This window comes from Mus caroli, chromosome 5 (genome assembly GCF_900094665.2).
Source record: "Mus caroli chromosome 5, CAROLI_EIJ_v1.1, whole genome shotgun sequence".
In the NCBI taxonomy this organism is placed as follows: Eukaryota; Metazoa; Chordata; class Mammalia; order Rodentia; family Muridae; genus Mus; species Mus caroli.
In genome coordinates this window covers 14946480-14968982 of record NC_034574.1, presented here as the reverse complement: position 1 = coordinate 14968982, position 22503 = coordinate 14946480, and the positions used below count along the sequence as shown (strand labels likewise).

Sequence of the window (22503 nt, the reverse complement as noted above, 5' to 3'; positions counted from 1 at the left end):
AAAAAAAAAAAAAAAAAGGGCTTTGAACCTAATTTAATCATACTGCACTGTATTCTCTCCCCAGACCCAGGCACATTAAGATTTTTTTAAAAAAGCTTTGGCTTCAATAGGAGGTAAAACACGTTGCTGGAAGAATACCTGGGGTGTGCCTTTGTTGACGGGGTGCCATTTCAAAGTTATAATATTTGAACTCAATTGTGGGAAATTCAGATAAGGCAGAGGTGGTGGGTTATCGGAGAATTAGTCTGACATAAGCCAAAATGCTAAGTCAGCAGATATTTGCTGTTTCACAACATCTCACAATACCTTCGACATGCATTTGCAGCCTGGTGGGGCAAAATGCTAACTATTCTCCAAACAGCCACCCGACAATCTCGGGCAGAAGCACACATTGTGGCTTAGAAGGAGACATCATGATGGCTCTGGCTGGCTGTATTAAACAAAAGCTCCGGAAGCCAGTGAGAGGCATTCGGTATACAAAGTGAGAGTCAAAGCAAGTTTAGGTTCTCATCTGCCAGAATATGGCACTGTCTTACCCAGGGGCTGGAGAACAGGAGGGTATGGAGGCTATAAATAGAACACACACATAGACAGATTAGAAATCGCGAAGCCAGAGCCGTCCGTTTAAGCTTACCAACCTGGAGCTGAGCTCAGAGGAAGCCCAGGAGCCGCGCGTCCTCTCCCACCTTTCCATGGTCCTCTGTCAGCGTCTCCTCAAACCACCTGTACTGTTCCAACCCATCCTCTGATACAATTATCTTCTTGGGAGAAGTAATCTTAGCTGAGCTTTGGTCTTGCCGGCATAAATGTCTAGAATTTTCTTCTTGAAGCCAGACACAGCAACACAAAACTGCTCCTGAGGTCTTTTGTTTTCCCTCCCCTCAAAGATGAAGCATGCAGCTCTCTCTCTCTCTCTCTCTAGCGCTTGCTCTCTCTCTCTCTCTCTCTCTCTCTCTCTCTCTCTCTCTCTCTCTCTCTCTCTCTGGCGTTTGCTCTCTCCCTCCTGTCTCTTCCCCCACCCCCCACTAGCCACCTCACTGGATTCCCATTCAGTCAGGGTCATTTACATCTCACTGCATGAAAACCTGGGCTCTACGCAAGTCTGCCTGTCTCTCACTTTTGGATTCCCTCTGGGAAAGGGAGGGGGCGGCTCTAGGTGAAGTCAGGTGACCCTTCCCTTAAAAGCCTGTGAGATGGATGGAATGTGTGAGTTTTAATATCCACACGGGCACATTTACATTACAAAGCCGAGGGGAAAAACTCCTAGAGATTGAGCCTTTTTGGTTTTCCTTTCATAGTCCCCTTTTAGCAATTAGGAGAAGCTAGCATAGTATAATGAAATGTAATTAAACTTTTCAATGTTAATAACAAGGCTGCATCCCTTCTGCATCACCCAACTGAACAATTCCTTTAAACTTGTGAGCCTCACTGCTCTTTCTGTGGAGGGTCAGAAAATCACTAATTTTACTATTACACACTTTTCCTAATTGCTCTGTTCTTTGCAACCCAGTTAACATAATCCCGAAGTTACGGAGCATTATAGAAGATAATGATAATGTGAAAGAAGAAAAAAAAATGACAAAACTCCCAGAAATCAATAGTTTCCTATTGTGCAACTAGGTCCCATATCAGGTAACTTAGCTCTTCGGCAAATCACTTCTCCCTTCTCTGCCTCGGTTTCTCAATGTCAAATGGATCAGTGGTAGTGGGCCCCTCCTCCCTATGCCATCCCTGGCCCTGATGCCTGGGAGGGAAAGTGCCCAGGCAGCAAAGCCTAATCAGGTCCTGAGACTCAGAAACAAGAGGCAACACCTGTCTCACTAACTCTGGGAGACAAGTGTGTGGCCACTGGCCTGGGATGCACAGAGCGAGCCTCCTCCCAATTGGTTCTCTGCTATAGCACTCTTGGTAGACAACAGGGAGCCTACCTCTGAAGAAAATGGGCCTCCTGTACTCTCAGTGGCCCTGCAAAAAGGAGGAGATGATATTCACAAACTGTTCAGATACAAAATGACTGGGAAAGTGAAGGTAAGAATGAGGCACATGGGAACTCCTGGTTGACCTTTGCGGGTCCACATGTGGTTTTAATAAATAAACAAGAGCTTTTGAGGGACTGAGGGTCAAATCAGCATCACATGTGTTAGGAAAATACCCTGCTATTGAGCTCTATTCCAAGTCTTACCTATGCATTCTTAATTTCAAGATCCTGATGGCTCAACGTGAGAGGAAAATGTTAGGCAACCCTCCTTATCCTGACAGCCGGGACAGTGATACAGTGCTGGGCCTCAGAATGCAAATGGACTTGGAAGCCAAATCTCTTCTTTCTTCTCACACCTTCCTTTGTACCACCCTGCTCCTGGCCTGAAAACCAGCAGGAACTGGAATTTCTTGTCTTCAAAAGAAGACATAGAAACCAATACCTGATTTCTCAAAAAACAATGTACAACATCATCTCCCTCTGCTCCCCTTGTTGGCTCTGCTGTCTGTCTCATTTCAGAAGTCTTATCTCACAACCACAAGAAGACACATTAAGCCTGGCTGTGGTGGCACACGCCTTTAATCCCAACACTTGGGAGGCAGGGGCAGGTAGATTTCTGAGTTCGAGGCCAGCCTGTCTACAGAGTGAGTTCCAGGACAGCCAGGGCTATACAGAGAAACCCTATCTTGAAACAAACAAAAAGACACATTAAAGAGAGCAGTCACAGACACATTAACAGATGGCTTTGAGGGTTCTACACTCAGATTTAGATCAATCCTTGTTTTCTCAATCCTTTTTTTCTACATGGTTATCCATGCTTTATTGACTCTAAGTGTAGGCATATTTTACTGGAGCTTTGGACCTTTAAGCTAAAGGCTTCCTCATTCCATGAAATTGTGATCAAACAAATGTGTTATGTAGTCTTTGTCACTTTGCCATCTTTTGGTATAGAGGTGTGTTGCATGTAGCTTTTGCTACCCCGCCTAAACTCCAGGAATGGGCCCTACTGCCAGCCCCAACACAGCTTCCCTTTAATCCATGGATAAAAGACACAGACACACAGTTGTATATTTTCAACTTTGCATTCTTGGCATAACTCCTGAGCATTATTAAACTCCCTCGACTATTGTGCCCTTATCAACACTCTTAGCTCCACACCTTCCACCTGCCCTAAACTTTAGTTGCTCAGTGGCATCTAGTCCCTGATAAACAGCCTGTAGGAGTGGCCCTTGTGGTTCAACTTTTCTCCATCAGAAGCATGGCAAACTCTGTCTCTCCTCCCTTGCATCCCTCTCTTGCCCCAAGACCCAGAAGTCCTGCCTACCCCTTCTGCCCAGCAATTGGCCCATGGTTTGTTTACTGACAGATCAAGAAGTAATTGGGGAACAGGACCTTAGCATCAAAACTTCTCCTACAGGGGTGTCTACATAATAAGGGTACTCCACAAAGTATTCGGGGAGGGAGCAACTATCCTATTGCCTTCTACAGCCTATAAAAAACAAAAACAAACAAAAATTTCTCTCACACAACCACCTCTTGCTCCCTCAAGACTGAAGTCAAAGAAAGGAAACATTGCTTGAATGATAGGCCATCAAGCTGAAAAGCACACAGTCCCTTCCATAAACACCTTCTAAACCAGACAGAAAATGAGTACCAACTATCCACTGCTTTGTATTTTTAAAGTGTTACCTTGCATGGAGATATCTAATTTGAGCTTTTTCAAATAAATTATATGCTAACTGGCTACAAAATTAACTTCAGTTTGTGCTACAAAAATTGGCATCCAAACATTGGACAGTAAAAAATATCTCTCTGCAGAAAAGTAAGTCAGCTTAGACAAATTTAGGAAGACCTAAAATTTTACAGGATGAAACATGCAAGGATTTGAGCTCCCAGTCTCTTAGAACCACAGTGGCTGGTTCTATATTCTTCCCCTTTAGCATTAGGTGTTTCAGTTCCAAATTCACTCACAGTTTGGCTTTAGTGTATTTTGTTTTGTTCTGTTTTGTTTATTCTTAGCCTTAAAAAAAATTCCTCTTTGGTGATAGAGGCAATTTTCTTGAGTGTATTATGCATGGTGCTGCCAGTGATAGAGAGAGATGGGCCTTCTATATTTTATTACACAGCATGTGGGATTTAGCCCAAATGTTACCGTAAAACAAAGTTTAAATTCTTTGATATTTTAAAAGATATTTATCTGGTCTTCTTGTTATTTGATTAAAGTCAGAGGGTCATATTTAAAGAGGCCTATCTAAGCTTATCAATGAGGTGCTAACTTACAACAAAAATACATTAATAAAAATATTATAGCCACTAACTAGAGCCATTGTTCTAAACCATCTCCTACTACTTCCAAACTGATGACATACGGTGAAATAAGTCTACATTTGTCTGCTCACTTTTTTACACACTATTCATTAAACAAATCCTTTTATGCTGGACACAAGGCTAAACACAAGAAGGGCCCAACACAAACCATCTGAGATACTTAAACTATGGCTACCATTAACATAAAATAGAAACAGCAGTCTATAGTACAAGGTGTTGTGGGAATTCAGAAAAGGAGGACATTCCCCTTAGTGGTAGGAAGAGCAGTAGAAAAGGGTGAGATTGACCTGAGCTGTTGAGTGTATTAGTTATCTAGCCGACAAAAGGGCATCCTGATGACAGACAAAGCAAGCTGGCAGGGAAGCAAACATAGAGACTTGTGCAGGGTGGTGTGGCTGGACTGCAGAGTGCTTGAGCACCTCAAAGCACAGGCTGGGTCTGGGTGGCTCCTGGCGACTAGCAAACCCCTTATCTTTGCTTCTCAGGAATTGTATCATCTTTCCATTCTGTCTTCTTCTTCTTCTTTTTTTTTTTTTTTTTCCTTAGTTGTTTGAGACAGGGTTTCTCTTTATAGCCTTGGCTGTCCTGGAACTCACTCTGTAGACCAGGCTGGCCTTGAACTCAGAAATCTGCCTGCCTTTGCCTCCTGAGTGCTGGGATTAAAGGCATGTGCCACCATGCCCGGCTTCTGTCTTCTGTTTTTATCCAACTTCATTCTGTTGTGTATATAATCTAATATGTTATCCTATTGCCTTCAAACTGTATTTGCTTAGAGACCCTGTTCTCAATGAACAGGATGCTGCAATTACTGTAGTCTCTTATGTCACAAAGAAAGACTAGATTGGCAAGTCTGCTCCAGCTGCATTCACATGTCCACATTCAGTTTTTGGGGTGGGGGGTGGTGTGGTGAAGGTCTTCAGAGAAGGTCACAGCAGGGTAGACAAACCAAAGTTTGTGAGAGATGCAATTGTTCAGGGAGAAAAGCTTGAGATGATCAAGTGGGCTATAGAATAGAGACAAAGGTCCCAGAAGCTGTCGAGAAGCAAGCCTCACAGAACCTGAATGGGGCAGTGTCAAAAGGATTGCATCCTCAAGGGCTGTGAATGTCACACTGAAATGCAGATCTCCTAAGAAGCAACTAGTTCCTGAAAGATGCTGATCTCACTTTGAATTCTATACTTGAGAAACACAGGACACTAAAAGTAATAGGAAAACTAAGTGGTATTAAGGAAAACTGGCTTAGGAAGACAGGTTCAAATTTCATACTCATGATCCCTTGTAAGTTAAATGAGAGACTTGCTTTTTAAATTTAAATTAGCTGTTCTAGGAAGGCTGAGATGACTTTTCAAAACAATATGAAGTAAATGTGTGTATTTTTTGACCACAAATATTAACATATAGGCAGTACTCTGTGCAATTTCCCCCTCCTGTAAGACCAGGAGAACATTCCTAACTTGCCTACTGTTACTAACTATATCAGGGTTTTGTTACAGGTGCACCAGACCCACTGTCTTGTACCTGACACCCCTTGCTTTTTTCATCTGCTTTTATTCTTCAAGAACTTCCTGACCACACTGCACTGCACATGAACCCATTTCTCGCCTCTCCTTTAGTTTATACTTGTGCTCTCCAAGCTACGGCAGCCTAAGCAGTCAGAGGGATGACACTAAAAAAAAAACACTTTCCTCCTAGTTCAAAGGCATTTAATTGTTTAAAATTTATCTCTATTTTATGCTTATAAGTACTTTGCCATATGCATATCCTGCCTGTGGAGGTCAGAAGAGGTTTGAATTCCTGAGACAGAAGGTACAGATGATTGTGAGCCAAAATATGGGTTAAGGGAACTAAGCCTGGGTCTTCAGCAAGAACACTAAATGCTCATAACAGCTGAGCCATCTCTCTTGTCCTGAGGTTTAACGTTTTTAATCCTGACAATAGCTCTATGAGGTACTGTTAGCACCATTTAACCATGGAGGAAAGTGGCTTTTGGAGAAGCTGAATACCTCACCAAAGATACAGGAACTCGTAAAGAGCACTTTTCTCTCTGTGACTCAACCACAGCCTGGAAAACATGCTTCACTACATATCTCAATCTGCTGGCCACTGAACGGCAGTAGCAGATCCTATCAGGGCACCAGTGCTGTGATTGTTTTGCCTTCTACTTTTATTTCCCACCCACGAAAGGCTCATTATCAACTGCTAGACTGGCTTTGACTGGGGTCTGTTATTTTTGAACTTTGCGATCAAAAGCAGGTCATCCAGCCTCTGTTGCCTGAGTTCCCAGACTTGCCTTAGAGTTTCACCATGAGGCTTAAATAACAAGCCATGCTTAGAACTTGACATAATTATCGAAAGATGGCCTAGTCGGCCATCACTGGAAAAAGAGGCCCATTGGACTTGCAAACTTTATATGCCCCAATATAGGGGAATGCCAGGGCCAAAAGAATGGGAATGGGTAGGTAGGGAAGTGGGGGGGAGGTATGGGGGACTTTTGGGATTGCATTGGAAATGTAATTGAGGAAAATATGTAATAAAAAAATATTAAAAATTAAAAAAAATAAAATAAAATACTAAATTTAGTAACTAAAAAAAAAAAAGAACTTGACATAATGCCTGCAGCTATTATAAACCGATACAAAACACAATTATCTCTTACCATTATTGTCTTATTAACAAGAGAGAAGGGAAATTTTTGCTTTTTTCCAAAGATAGTTTGAAATTGGTGAGATGGCACCATTGACTCAGTACAGTATTAGATGTACTTTTTGATCATATTAATTAATAGAGTGTCATAGTTAGCATCAGGTGTCAACTTGATACATTCAGGAAGTGGGTACTCCATTTAGGAATTACTTCTATCAGACTGGCCTTTGGCCATGTCCGGGAGGCATTTTCTTAAGTGTTAGTTGACACGGCAGGGCCGAGCACACTGTGAACAGTACCATCACTGAAAAGGCAAGCCTGGGCTATATAGGAAAGAGAGCTGAGCAGGCCATAAGTAGTGTTCTTCCCTGGGCTCTTCTTCAGTTCCTGCCTGAAGAGTCATGTATTGAACCACTGCCTTGGCTTCCCATGATAGAATGTAACCTTTAAGCTGAAATAATTCTTTCCCCCAAATTGCTTTGTCTCTATTTGTCATAGCATCAAAAACCAAATGGGAACACAGGGCTATGCTATCAGTCAAATTAGGAAGCACTGCCACCTTTCATATAACTAATCATGAACAATATATATTGATTCATTATTAGGCTATAGTGTATGCTTTTCAAAGGCAAAAGTTAGAAATTACATGCTTTACAAAAGCCAATACTTGTATTTTAGCAATAAGCTAAATGTTAATTCTTTTTTAAAAAAAAAAAATCAATTGCACTTATAAACTGCTGCCTTTTCTCTATTGAATACTTCCAGTGTTTCTATGGAATATCTCTACATAATCTAAAATATTTACTAACAAATAGAAATTCTTTTAAATATATAGCACAATTGTCATTTAAGTGCATTTTTTAGTGTAGATTGATACTGTGTTTATATGAAGTCAAAACCAAATACATTATAGATCTTCTTTGACAACAAGAAAATTAATTTTTCCTGAGAATAAGGTTTATCATAGGCAGAGTCATGGAGCCTGCCTTCTTTTTTTTCAATTATATGAATTGATCTGGGTAGTGGGTAATTATACCATTGCTAGTTTGTGTGAGTGTCAACTTCATGGTCTGTGTTACAATGTAGGGGGTGGTAGACGTAGCTAGTACTTGCAGAATGTGGATCTGTAATAAATTCCTCTTTTATTCCCTTGTAGGGTACATGGCAATTTTCATCAGAAACAACTCACTTCTTTTTGACTCTTTATGTCAAATTAATGCATTTTTTTCAGTCACTGTCAAATTATGCTGCTCTGCTTGAAGTCAGTTATATATATGTGCTTGTATCCATAATTGTCACAGGGAGTGGTTTGATTATCCCATTCTAAGGCAAGAAAAGCAAAATGCAGGGAATTCATGCTTTGGGATTTTCTTTTGTCCTAAAGCCAAAGCAGGTGCCTTAAGAAAAGCCTTTTAATCTGTTTCAGTGGCAAAGACACAGCAATTTAGCAACTCTAACATTTCTGCATGGAGTAGCACTAGACAAATTGCTCATCTGAAAAAAAAGTGATGCTATCAGTTGAACAGAGTTATGAAGCATTAACCATAACAACTCATATCTATCACCATCACCATCACCATCACCAGCACCAGCACCATCACCATCACCATCACCATCACCATCACCATCACCATCACCATCACCATCACCACCACCACCACCACCACCATCACCATCCCTTCACAGCTAGCATTGGTACCCTCCTGGTTATTGCCCTCTTCACCATTATAGCTACTGCTACCACCACAGTCACCATCACCACCATCATTTACTTTGCCACTGTCACCCCATCACTGTTACAATAACCCTCATGTCATTGTAGAAGATGATGCAATAAATGCTAGCTTCCATGTCCATGGCTATAATGTTTTATTTTATTGGCTTTCAGCTCATGAATTTGTATATCCCAAACCAATTACCTTGATATAAAGTATACTTTGGTGTTGTAATGGGTGCCATAGTCAAAGTAAACACACCTATATACACATACTTTTCAGTACATAAAGTAAAGATGTGAAATGCTTTCTTCTTTGCTAGCTTTTTCTCTCCATAAATAAGTCTCAGGAATATACTTTGAACATAAAAGTTCCACAGGAGAAAATTTCCTCGCCAAAAGTAACTCACTAAGTTAAATCATAAGTTAGCAATATCCACTGGCTGCAGATCTAACTCAGTTGTACTATCCTTGGTTAGGATGTGCAAGAGCTATGTTCAATCATCAGTGCTATCTGAGAAAACAAAAACAAAAGCCCACAGCAAATAAAACTATGCAAATGTAGCATTCACATAAGATAATTTCCAAGTCTTCAGCAGGTAAATTCTCCATGTTTTAAAATTCTATTTGAGACACGTTTCACTTGACTGCCAAAGCAAAGCACAAGATGGGACTTCTGTTCAGAATGGGCACAAATACGTTCCATTGTCCTTTCTGGAACTGCTTTTCTGCTCTCCTGATGAACTAGCCAATTCTAATTTCTGCAAACCAAGGTGACTTATGATCTCTGCTTTTCTCCACAGGATCATACTTTTCTATAACTCTTCATCTACATTACCTTGTGAACACAACCAGCTAGATCTGAGTGGGGCATCAGTAGGTTCTCCTGCTTTAGGAGAAAAACTTGGCCAAGAGCTGAGTCTAGACAAACATAAGCTTTCATAAGCAGCATGGTTTCCTATATCCCCTCTCCTTTTCCTCTCACTTTAACTACTCAGCTTTCAGGATTCTTACTGTTGACTTACTTCATTAAAAACCATCAACATTCAATAGAACGGACTGTATAAATTAGTAATTGCCACCGTAGGAAAGGACGTTTTTTGTCTAAATTTTGATGGCTTGTGCCATTTCTTACAATAAAAAAATTTCTCAAAAGCAGAATTAAAAATAAACTTTCCCTAAAGCACCAGAGCAGTGTAATAAAATCAAGCCCACATGGAGCCAGAGATGACTGGAAAAACAAAGACAGAGGAGCTGGCAGAAAGGAAACAAAAGAAATAGTTACCTGTTCTACTCACAGGCCAGGAGATGTGATGAGGGCCGACTAGAGAAGAGGTCTGATTGGAGCCTCTTATTCCAGAGCCCTAATGTGATACTGGTTGCCAATGAACTTTTTAAGCCACAGAGCTTTATTAACAGACAGCGCAGCTTATAGGTTCAAATTTAACAAAATTAAGTTAAACATTTCTTGAGGAGTTTTCCATATTGAATCCAATCTGCTTGTGATAATGGTTGGGGCATCCAATTGAATCAACCCGTGTCTTTTGTGAGACAGAGCTTTGTGATCTACATGTATTGCCTCATTTTATCTTCACAATGGCACATCACCCCCAGTTTTAGAAAGAATCAACCTCTTCAAGGAGATCCTCGGGGATTTTTTTACCCCAAGGTCAAAGGCAAACAGGACAGGGCAGGATTGATAACACCTGTGAGCACAAAGCCCCAGGTTTTTCCTTCTGCCATGCTGCCACCCTCTGGGACAGAAACTGGGAACGAAGCTATTAAGAAACCAAACCTTAATTAAATGACTTGCAATGATATTTCGCATAATGTGAGCAGTCCTGTAAGTGTCATGTAAGCTTCAGGGGAAATGATGCCTGTTTTGGCAGAGATGCAGTACTTAATATTATACAATGGGATCTATGAAACCAAGAAACAACCCAACTTGTGGTATTTGCCAATTTGGGGATAATAATTATTCCTACCTATCAGATGTCAATTTAACCCTAAAGCCCCTGAGTTGGAGTTGAAAAGATTGTAGTATATATGTATGCATGCATGTACATATATCTAAAACTTTGACTTTTTCAAAACTTATAAAAGGAAAAAGTAACATGTTAATAAAAGTAACATGCCTCAATCACTCCCTTCTCTTTTTCACTTTTTAATAAATTCAAATCATTACCCTTCATTTTCAAATATAACTGTTCATTTTCCCCATGAAGAAGAAGAAGAAGAAGAAGAAGAAGAAGAAGAAGAAGGAGGAGGAGGAGGAGGAGGAGGAGGAGGAGGAGGAGTTGTTAAAACCCAAGTTCAACTCCCTAATGATGACTTCCCATTTTCTCCACACACTGGACAATTTATATCACTTTTGAGTGAATACTTCACAGGATTTCATGTGAGATATATAAAGTTTTCAGGAAACCCAGGATTCCCCCAATAAACCAGCAGATGACAATTGCCCTTGGTTATGCTGGCAAAGGACCATGAAGGAAATGTGAAGAGGAAGCAAACTATGTCATAGCTCCATGCTCCTTATTCCTCACTTTCTTAAGATGGTTGCAAGTACTTGGAATCTTCTAGAATAACGGTGGCTGACAGTTGTAGGGAAATCTCATGCATAATTTGCATAGTTGCAACTTGAGCAAGCGAAAGAGTTGTCTTTTGTGTCCATTTACTCATAAATTATATTTAGATGTCCTGTTTGCTGATAACTAGCTGCAGAGAGCATTTACTTTGTCCTTTTAGCTTCATGGTTATGAGAAGTGCATAGAAGGGTAGAGTAGAGACTGAGATATGAAGAGTCTTCTATTAAGAAGATTTGCATACATGCTTGCATCATTAACCACATCAAGCTACAAAAATTTCTTCTCCTCTATTAAACAAAGAAAGGAAAAGGATGTGCAAGGCATGATTCCTCCTCAAAGGCAAAGTTGTATCTGAATTAAGGACAAACTTCCCAATCAAAACATAATAAAGTGGAGGGAAAAAACCTTCTAAATATCCAGTGGTTACTTATGATGTATTTATGTTTGATATACCAGTTCATATAGTAAAAACTATACTAGAAAACAAAAAAAGAAAATACTATTTTTCACAATAGAATAAATAAATGATATTTTAGTTTGAAGTTAGTAGGCAGAATAGCAATAGTATATTAGCTTAATAGGCACCAGAAAAGACTACTGGAGGAAACAGGATACTATAGCCACTGACAAATGATTACTCAAAATGCTTATGAACAATCTGTGAATACATAAATATCCTCTTCAATTCTATTTACTAATAAATAACTTCATTAGAATAATCATCATAGGTTCTCTTATTAGAGTTCATTAAACTCTATATCGCTCTAAGCATGCAACTTCATACAGTATGAAAATAAAGGAAAATTAAAATAGTAGCATGGTTCAGATTTATCCAATAGTTTAGAATGCCTCAAAATTTTAATTATTAATTTTAAAACTCATATATGATAAGATTAAAGAAGAGCACAGATTTAAGTCAGGAATGAGCTTCCTCCATATCCTAAGACTACCAGCACTTCATCCTGCGCTGGATGTTTTTATGTTCGAATGATATACTCTATAGTCACCTGAGAAGAACAAGCCTCAACTGGGAAACTCAATGCTCATCCAAGGCTGGCTAGTAGGCAAGCCTATGATGTCTTGTCTCTTCTCTTCTCTTCTCTTCTCTTCTCTTCTCTTCTCTTCTCTTCTCTTCTCTTCTCTTCTCTTTTCTTTTCTTTTCTTTTTTCCTTTTTTTTAATTAGGTATTTTCTTCATTTACATTTCCAATGCTATCCCAAAAGTCCCCCATACCCTCCCCCCCACTCCCCTACCCACCCACTCCTACCCTTTGGCCCTGGCGTTCCCATGTACTGGGACATATAAAGTTTGCAAGTCCAATTGGCCTCTCTTTGCAGTGATGGCCGACTAGGCCATCTTTTGATACATATGCAGCTAGAGTCAAGAGCTCCGGGGGGTACTGGTTAGTTCATAATGTTGTTCCACCTATAGGGTTGCAGATCCCTTTAGTTCCTTGGGTACTTTCTCTAGCTCCTCCATTGGGGGCCCTGTGATCCATCCAATAGCTGACTGTGAGCATCCACTTATGTGTTTGCTAGGCCCCGGCGTAGTCTCACAAGAGACAGCTATATCAGGATCCTTTCAGCAAAATCTTGCTAGTGTGATGTATTTTCTTGAATGATGATTGACATGGGAGGGCCCAGCCCATTGTGTGTGGTCAAGGATAGCATAGGAAAGCAGGCTAAGCAAACTCTGCAGCGCTCCTTCATAGCTTCTCCTTGAGTTCCTGCTTTCATTTCCTCCTCTGACTTCCCTTGGTGACTGGCCTGAGCATCACAAGCTGAAATAAAGCCTTTCCTTGCCAAACTGTTTTGGTCATAGTATTTTATCATGACAATAAAAAAAAGACACAGACATAGTTTGAAATAGGACTGCTGGTGTTCAAAAAAACTTAAGGAAAGATTGTGACAGATCAAGCAAGTAGAAGCAGTGGGTCTCAGTAAATAGGTGGACACATGGCTCGAGAGTTATTCTAAGGTTGGGTTATGAAACTGACTTTCAGTCCCCTAACCCCATAGCATCTCTATACCAAGAGTGATATACTATCCCTTTGACAGAAGGGCTAGAGGAAAATGAACTTGATTTAGTTGGTTTTGACCTTTGGGACCTTAAAAGATTGTTGGAGAGGTCAGAGCTGTGAACGTAGATCAAGGGGTCATCCAGAGAACAGTTTACTAGGATGCGACCAACAAGGAACAGACTGGAAGTAAGAACAGAGGAAACCTTAATAATTGATGAGAGAGAAGACTCAGAAGAAAGAAAATGAAAAGGAGTCACTCTAGACTATACTGGTTTGATCAGGCATAGTGAAAGGATCATGAGTATGGCACTACTGAACATTTGTATAAACTGGTGAGAGAGAGACAGAGAGGGAGAGGGAGAGCGAGAGGGAAAGAAGGAGAGGGAGAGAGGGAGAGGGGAAGGATATATATACATGTATACACACACACACACACACACACACACACACACACACACACACATACCAGTGGCTTCTTAATCTGATTATATCATACAATCTTCCTGGGAATCTTAAAATATATATATTCTTAGGCTCATCTCTGGAGATTCCAATTTGAAATATTAAGCCCCTGTGGCATATCTAGAATTTTGATAATAATTTAATATGAATTTTATATTAAGTTGCCTGCATTTTTTCCACTCTAATCTAATGAATTGTGGAACATCTTGAAAGTAAGATCCACGTTTTTAATGCTTTTCTTCATGTACCTACAATGCCTGAGAAAACCAGAAGTGGTCACTATTATGATAGTGTTTAGCTGGCCATCTTCTTGCTGTTCTTTAAGGTACACCATTGCTTAGATACTTGGACTCAGGGTGGAATAGGAATCCAGTTTCTTTTGATAAAGAAACAACCTCTGGTATCAGGATGAAACCTAAGGGTGTCCTGAGGTAGCCAGTAACACAAGGACTTTCTCAGAATGTTCCCTTGTTCCAAGACACATGGACTTTATTTTCAGAGGAGGTTGATTTGACTTGGAGATAGTTAAATGTACCACTTGGACAGCATATATATTCACATGTGAGAAGGAACATAATTATAGCTGTGCCTTGATAGCCTTCATTTACAGTGCTATTTTAGAAACAGATAGTTTTCAATTGGTTTATAGTGTTTAGGGTGGAGGAATTTTACTGTGTAGAAGCTCAGAGCTTTGGCCCTATGGATTTTCTCCACTGACATTCAGTGAAGTTGAGTTTTACAATGGGTGAATCCACAAGGAGTCACCAACCAGCTCATAGCTATGGGACACTTCTTCCCCAGTCAACCACACCCTTCAGTACAGAGTTCCCATTCCAGGATTTTAGAGAGAAAATCTCCACAGAAACACCTTATTGGGTTGTTAATTAGCAAAACAGCTGTAACTACTGTGGTGGAATAATTATTACAAAATGAGGGGAAGCATACATCTTTTCTAACACATAGGATGTGACCTATTTCTTTTAAATGTCAAGCATAAAGAAACAGACTTTTATTTTTAAAATAGAGAAATACCTGTCCTTCTTTGATTGAGTCTATTAGCTAATGTTTTCTCATCATGGAAAAAAAAAGGGCCATGATTTTGGCAGAGTTATTTTAATATTACTGGAAGATGTCGAGAGCTTTGAAAGACATCAGCGATTAATTGAGAAAACAAGGCTAACTTTTTTCCCCACATCTTAACACTTAATCATGCAATATGTAAGAATTATTATTATTATTATTATTATTATTATTATGCATCTTTCTAAAATGTTCTACAGGCTTACATGCTCAATATAAAAAGGCTGGGCCAGGGAAATAACCCACAGTGTGAAGTGCTGACCACTCAAGTGTAAAGACCTGAGTTTGTATTAGCAGAGTAATCCCATGTAAAGCCACCTGCATTTGTAACCGCAGTCCTGATGTCCCAAGGTGCATGGCAGAATGCAATGCCCAGAGTGCTGCCTGTCCTGCAAGCTGACCTGGTATACACCATGTGAACATGAGTTCTTGCTTCAAATAAGATTAAAGGTAAAGAATGAAACCCATACACGTGTCCCATGTTCATACACTCACCTACACATCACCACCAATCTCTCTCTCTCTCTCTCTCTCTCTCTCACACACACACACACACACACACACTCAAGTATAAAAATTAAATAGGTATTTTAATTTACATTTGCTGTTAGAGGAAAAAGCTCTTTATTATCCTCTAGTTACACTCGTATTTGTGTTAATTAATATAAAAGTTGCAGAAAAATCAAACTAAATAAAATTTTCCTCGTAGAGCTTTGTTAGTAGGCAATGTTTTCAAATGGAAACAAAATGAAACTTATTATCTTCAAATGAGATAAAAATTTACATCAAAGGAATGCTTTTATTTTTCTCCTCCAAGTTAGTTTATTTAAAAGTCAATTAGGTTTATGTAGCCTGAATTTATAAACAAAATTGATATTGAACCATTTTCTTTTAGAAACCAATTCTTTTGTTTTTTTTTTTAATGTTCCAGTAGTGAAAAGTATGTGTTCTTCTTTAATGTTTACAATTTTAGACATTCAGGATTGAAGAGCTGTTAAAAGCTGGGGAAGATGAAGTGTCTGTTTTGCCAGCATGTCAAAGATGCTGCCTCTGTCCCACTTACGGATCTCTAAGGATATGTTTACAGCCTCCTTTGGTAGTCTGTTATTGGTTTTCTTTTTTAAGATTGAAAAGCATATCATTTACTTACATAATTGCTCCTCTAGTGTCTGTTCATATCTTACTCCTTCTTTCAAAAGCCATACTTTAGTCTCCGTCTTTCCTGTTCTTTACAAGAGTCACTTAATTCATTTGAGCTAAGTGTTCCTGTGAATCAGCAGAAAGGTAGATAGGAATTCCTTAGGGTCTCTTTCAACGTTAACACTGTAGGCAGTTTCAAAGAAAACCTGAAGAGCTACACAATACCATGTGGTAAATTCTGCATGGTTACTCTCCTGATGAGATCTCATCCACCTGACAGCATCACACTGAGACTGTGGAGGAGACACACAGATGGATGGAGGAGATATATACTGAGGTCACATGAGAGAGACAGGTAGGGTCTACTGGGCAGGTAGGTAACCTACCAGTGTTACGCCCAACTGCCTCCCCCGTGGACACTTCTAAGGACCTCACAGAAAAACTATGGTCTCATCTGTATTTGTTAACTTGTATCATTCTAACAAAATACCTGAAGAGAACAACTTTCGGAAGAAAGGGGGAGTTAGTTCTGCCCCACAGTTTGATTGCTTGCTGATGTGAGGACAGAAGAAACAGGAGTCAGCTAGTGACATTGCATGCCCAATCAGGAAGCAGAGAGAAATGAACACTTGTGGCCAGTTTGCCTTTCCTTTCTGTTCAGTCCCATGGAATTATACACGAACAACATTTAGGTTAGGGTTTTCAGCTTTAAATAAGACAATCTAGATAATTCCTCACAGACATACCCAGAGATTGCCTTCCATGGTGATTATAAATCCTATTGACTTTGCAATTAATATTAACCAACACATTACCCTTGCTGCCTTTCTGTCTCTCAGTCTCTACTGCAGGCATATCTTTAGAATTCCCTTTGACCCACCAATATGCAGGTCTAAGTCATCATCATATTATTTAGAGTGATGGATCTCTGTTTCTACCTTTCTTCTCAGCCAGATAGATGGGTTCATTAAACTACAAGTCTGACGGTATTAGTCCTTTTAAACCCCTAAGGAGGTTCCTGAATTAATCAGAATAAACCGTAACATCACAACATGACTTACGAAACCCTTCTCAACTTGAGAGCTACTTCCAATCCACACTCCTCAGAGCAAGACTCTGCCTTCTTCACAGGACTCTAGACACAAAGCTTGTTGAGCTGCCCTCTAAAACAGCAGGCAGACTCCTCCCACTTCCCTCTAAAACAGCAGGCCAACTCCTCCCACTTCCCTTTAAAACAGTAGGCAGTCCCACTCGAAATGCATTTCGCCCAAGCATCTATGTGGCTAACATTTCAAAATTCTTTCCACACTGGGCATGTTTCTGATGGTCCATCTAGCCTTCATTCTGCCTTTAGTCTCACTTCTAGCCATATCTGTCCCCAGCACACATATACCTAATAGCTCTATATTTGCCTTTTTTTCTTTAGCAGTTATTAGCATGCAGCATGCTGCTTACCATAGCATATTTCAATTATTTATTTTTTTCCTCGCATGTCACCCCACAAGAATGCTAATTTGAATCAATTTTGCTCAGTTCTGTGTCTTTAGTGCCAAAAGCAGAGCCTGGCACAGTCAATATAGGTTGTTTCTGACAGCAAGAAGAAAATTTTAACTGCTCCATGGGGAGTAGATAGGTTTCTGGAGGAAGAGTAAAGCCTGAAAAGCCGGGTTTTTGTTTGTTGTTTGTTTGGTTGTTTTGTTTTGTTTTGTTTGTATAGGAATATAAACTCTGTGAAGCTAAAGATTTGATTGGAGGAGAATCTTCTAAGTCAGGTTCTAAATGAGAGGGAATTAACAGAATAATTAAGGTCAATGGATATCTATTTGATGTTCAGAAGGATTCAACCATAGGGAAGTCCTCCAACTTTCTCATCTCAGGACTATCCTGAATGCTTTATAAATTTCTTTAAGATTTGCCAGAATAAAAACAAGCAAGAAATAGGTATTTTTACTCCAATTGCTATCAAATTGATTGAGCTAAAATTACCCACAAAGAATGTATATATATATATATATATATATGTATATATATATATATATATACATATATATATATATATATATATCCCATTGTAAATAATTAGCATTGCTTATGTGTTAAAACATTTTATATTCTTAGATAACCAAAAGCAATAAGGTACAATAGAAAGCAGGTTGGAAGTATGGATGTTAAAATAACTGGGGCACCATAACTAGGTGATAAGAAACCATGGCTCAAGACTCTTTTATTTGGGGTCACAGAGAAATCAGTCTTGAACTGGGCTGGAAACTGTCATTCCAAGGAGGTGTTATGCAAGCTATTGGGGGGAAAAAGATTCCTGGACTTGGACCCTGCATGCTGTCTTAGTGATGTACCCACTGTGCAAGAGTGGCAAGACTGTGGTGGTAATCAACTGCTCTATTGACTGGATTTGAGGTCTATTCTACAGAAGAGAATTCATGTCTAGTGATGTAACCATGGGCAAAAACAATGGTTAGGGAAATTATGTGGTGTGTGTGTGGTGTGTGTGTGTGTGGTGTGTGTGTGGTGTGGTGTGTGTTTAATGGTCATGCTGTTAAATTGTCTCCTAAATATTACATTTATATACATAAGTGAGTGTGAGCTGTTCCCAATCTTGATCACAGGAATTTATTGCACTAGATAGTGGTTAATATAAAGATGCATTGCTATTCAAAGTAGGGAAAATATGTGACCATGAGTGCAAACTATAGGTTGAACAGTTTCAAGATTCCCTACTCTGCCACGTTCAGGGAGCATCCAGAAAAGGAATGGTCTGCAATGTCCTTCGTATTTGACAGAGATAAAGCTGCAGATGCCTGAACTGTGGCTACTTACACACGATTCATACAAGTTTAAGCCTGTTAAAAATGTCACCATGGATTGTGGAGAAGAGTCCTATGTCTTAACCCTAACTGATGAGCTATGGACAGGTGATGCTTGCTGGGGGAGAGACAGTTACCTTTGTTAGTGGGATGGCCTCATGCATATGCCAATGCCCATATAGACATTACTAACTGAACTCAGTGGGTTAATAAGATAATAAAAAGAGAATATGAGTTGGGAAGGAGATGCAAGGGGGTGTGGAAATATGAAGAGTGGGTATGATCAAGAGACATATATGCATGGAGTTTTCAACGGATAGATAAAAGTTTTAAAAAGTAATCATACAATATTAACAATTCATGGAGCTAAAGCTAGGTAATGGTCATATATACCACATTCTTTTCCTTTCTTTTTCTTTTTCTTTTTTTACTTTCTATATATTTCTATGAATTTGAAATTTTTCATCATTGAAAGTTAGGTATGAAAGAAAAACTGTTCCAAAGTTTTGATTAGTCCGGCTTTCTAGTTCCTCAAAAAATAAATCAAGACAGTTGTCTGCCACTTTCTTCACCTTTGCCTCACTGAACAGGGCATCCTTCATGTTGTCTTTCATGTGAGTGACATCACTGATAGAGCCTAATAAGCTTGTCTCCTGCAGGGGTCAACCTGAGAATGGGTCTGGATGGAACTGGTGTTCTCATGTTTCACAGAATCAAACCAAAGAGCTTTAGTAAATGAAAGGACTGTGTGTTTCAACCCTTTCCCAAGTTAACGCCATGTGGCACATATATGGTAGGTTTTGCTTCTCATAATGAAAAAGAATTTCAAAATTGTAAATTGCTTATAAATAGTAGTTATCTAAAGCCCTGACTGTTACAAATTATTAGCTTTACAATTTTTTAATTGGATATTTTATTTGTTTACATTTCAAATGTTATCCCCTTTCCCTGTTTCCCCTCTGCAAACCCCCATACCATTTCCTCTTACCCTGCTTCTATGATGGTGCAGCTTCACCCATCTACCCACTCCCACCTCACTTCCCTAGCATTCCTCTATGCTGGGGCATGTTTTGATGTGAAATTCAGCAAAGAATATCTAACATTGCCGTTGCATGTGTTTCTTTGTTTCAGTCTTTGCACAGTTTCAGCTGTAGTTCTACAGTTGTACATTAGTATACATATACACACACAACACACACACATACACACACACACACACGTGTTTGTGTGTGTATATAGCTCTGTAGTTGTTACATATACATATATTATATACATGTAATTGCCCTCATTTGAATCATAGAAATCTATGTTTGAAGTGTAACACCATGAGACTAAAGGAGTTCTTTCATGAACATCGTGGGTTAAAGTACCAAGTCCCTGGCTCTAAGTCAAAGGAAACAGAAAAGGCACTGAGTACAATTTGATTATAACTAAGTGTAAATGACTCAAGTAGGAGATGTATAATCTAGTTCAGATTTCTGTAATTTATAGGAAAGACGCAGGCATAATAAATTTTGCCCATTTTTCATATCAGAGGACTCCTCTTCCTGTTGGGAAACACTGTCTACCTAATAATGCAAGCTACTTCCTATTTCCATTTCTGGTCTTAGCATCATTCCTAGTAGTACTTTGTACAGTGTCACAATAGTAATTCAGGACCTTTCCATTGCACTTAGCTGGAATCCAGCTCCTCTCTTCCCAAAGTCCCTGTGAGGTATATGTTGATCCCCCTGTAGACTCTGCAAATGAGTTTTACTCTCTTTGGGTGTATTCTTGTTTTAAGTTATTTATTTATTTGTGTGTTTCCATATTTTGTTTTGTTTTTCTTTTTCTTTTTTCTTTTACTGTAAAAACTTTACTGTGCTGAAAGCTACTGCAGGACAAACATCCTATTTCACTATCATTCACTGTTCATGACTGGACATTTAGAAAAAGGAAAGATAAAATCATCATAAGGAATATTCATTCATTTGCGCTACTTCAGGTTCATTAATATACATTTGATTAATTCTCTGTTCATCTTAGAGAAACAACTTAAGAAATCTTTCAATTTTGGTTAATAGCAGAATCCATTAAATTGTACTCCAATTATCTAAATAGCCAATAATTTCCTCTTCCTAGTACATGCTTTCTCAGCACAGACTTAAGATCCATGTAAGATGAATAATGTTGACTACCATTGTGACTTCTTCACCCTTCAAACATTCTGAATATTCTGCTAGAACAGTAACTCTTGGACCTTTTATTGAACACATTCAGTCCCCTACTATGGCAGAAACTTACAGAATCTGTTTCAAAATAATATGAAAATTATTATATAAAAAGTTGTAATATGAAAATTTTTATTTTTCATTTGAGAGGCAAAAATTTTTATTTTACCTATTTGAGAGGCAAAAATGGACAAAAGGCCTGTTTACTAATCTCAAACTTGAAATACTTCTGATTGTCTATATCTGGGGTTAGAGAGATGGCTCAGCAGTTAAAAGCACACGATGCTATTGCAGATAAGTCTTATTTGGTTCCCAGCATGCAACAGGGTTGACACAGCTACCTGTCACTCCTGCTCCAGAGACCCTAACACTCTCTTGGTTTCAACTGGGACCAGCACACACTTGAACGTATACACACTTATACACATACATACACACACTCATGCACACTCACACACATATACATGTATAAATACACATGCAAATAAAAAGAAGATAAATCTTTATAAATGTGTATATGTTTGTATTTATCTAGATATAGCAGCCAAGTGCTCAGTTAATACATGACTAACCTAGTTGATCAATAATAGCTGATGGATATATTAAGATGAGCTACAAATTCATCACAGAGAATAATATTATAACTTATAAGACAAAAAATAACTTCCCATTTTAGTGATCTAATTTTAGAAGTCTGGTTGTTATGGTTGCTGTTGTTTATTTGAGTGTTTTCTAGTCCCTACATTTCTTACAGTGTTAGTAGAAGCTGAATTTACACACAGGCCTAAGGCTGGCTCTCTTGCCCAGAAATATGGCAGACATGATAGGAATCAAAACTGTAGCACCAGATTGTGTCTCATGCATGTTTCTCTTACTCCCGAGCATCCATCATGCTAGTTCTCCATAAGTAAAGAGATTGTACTTTCATAGAAAACACTCTTCATCTGGAATTCTGCTGAGACTAGTCTGCGCAGGTGAGAGTGTGGCCTACAGAAGATAACAGCTTCTGGGACAGGCAGAAGCCACAGCACTTCTGAGGCAGACCGCATTTCAGGCTCCAGACATCTTGGCACCTTCCCTGCCAGAGGAGAGGTGTCCACCCTGCCCTGGAGGGCTTTGCCACAGCATGAGGGGGAGCCATCTTGGTTCCGGGATTCTGAAGAGACTAGTTTGCACAGGGTACAGTGTGGACTACAGAAGCTCCACAGATTCTGGGAGAAGCCCTGTTTCAGGCCTTCATCATCTGAAAGGAGGCAGGTCCCAAAGCTAGATATCTGTCTACCTTTGCTGCAAGAGAAGATCTTGCCTGCAGAGAGTGCTCTAAACACTGAAACTCAGGAGAGAGCTAGTCATCCAGGTCTGCTGATAGAGGCTAATGGAATCATGAGAGGAAGAAGCTCTAACCAGAGAAACTATAACAACTAACTCCAGAGATTACCAGATGGCGAAAGGCAAACATAAGAATCTTACTAACAGAAACCAAGACCACTCACCATCATCAGAACCCAGCACTCCCAC

The 22503-nt window shown here is 39.4% G+C and overlaps 1 protein-coding gene across 7 annotated transcripts in view; it reads right to left on the bottom strand.

The window, feature by feature from the left end:
* Positions 1-22503, bottom strand: part of Magi2 (membrane associated guanylate kinase, WW and PDZ domain containing 2) — a 1402993-nt gene that overhangs the window by 759686 nt on the left and 620804 nt on the right. For 2 of the 7 annotated variants that reach the window (XM_021161944.1, XM_021161943.1), the window contains exon 1: positions 639-1122. The exons of the other annotated variants lie outside the window; for them this stretch is intronic. The gene's annotated coding sequence lies outside the window, so the exon portion shown is untranslated. Of the gene's footprint in view, positions 1-638; positions 1123-22503 lie in introns of those variants that run through there. 7 annotated transcript variants of the gene reach the window in all.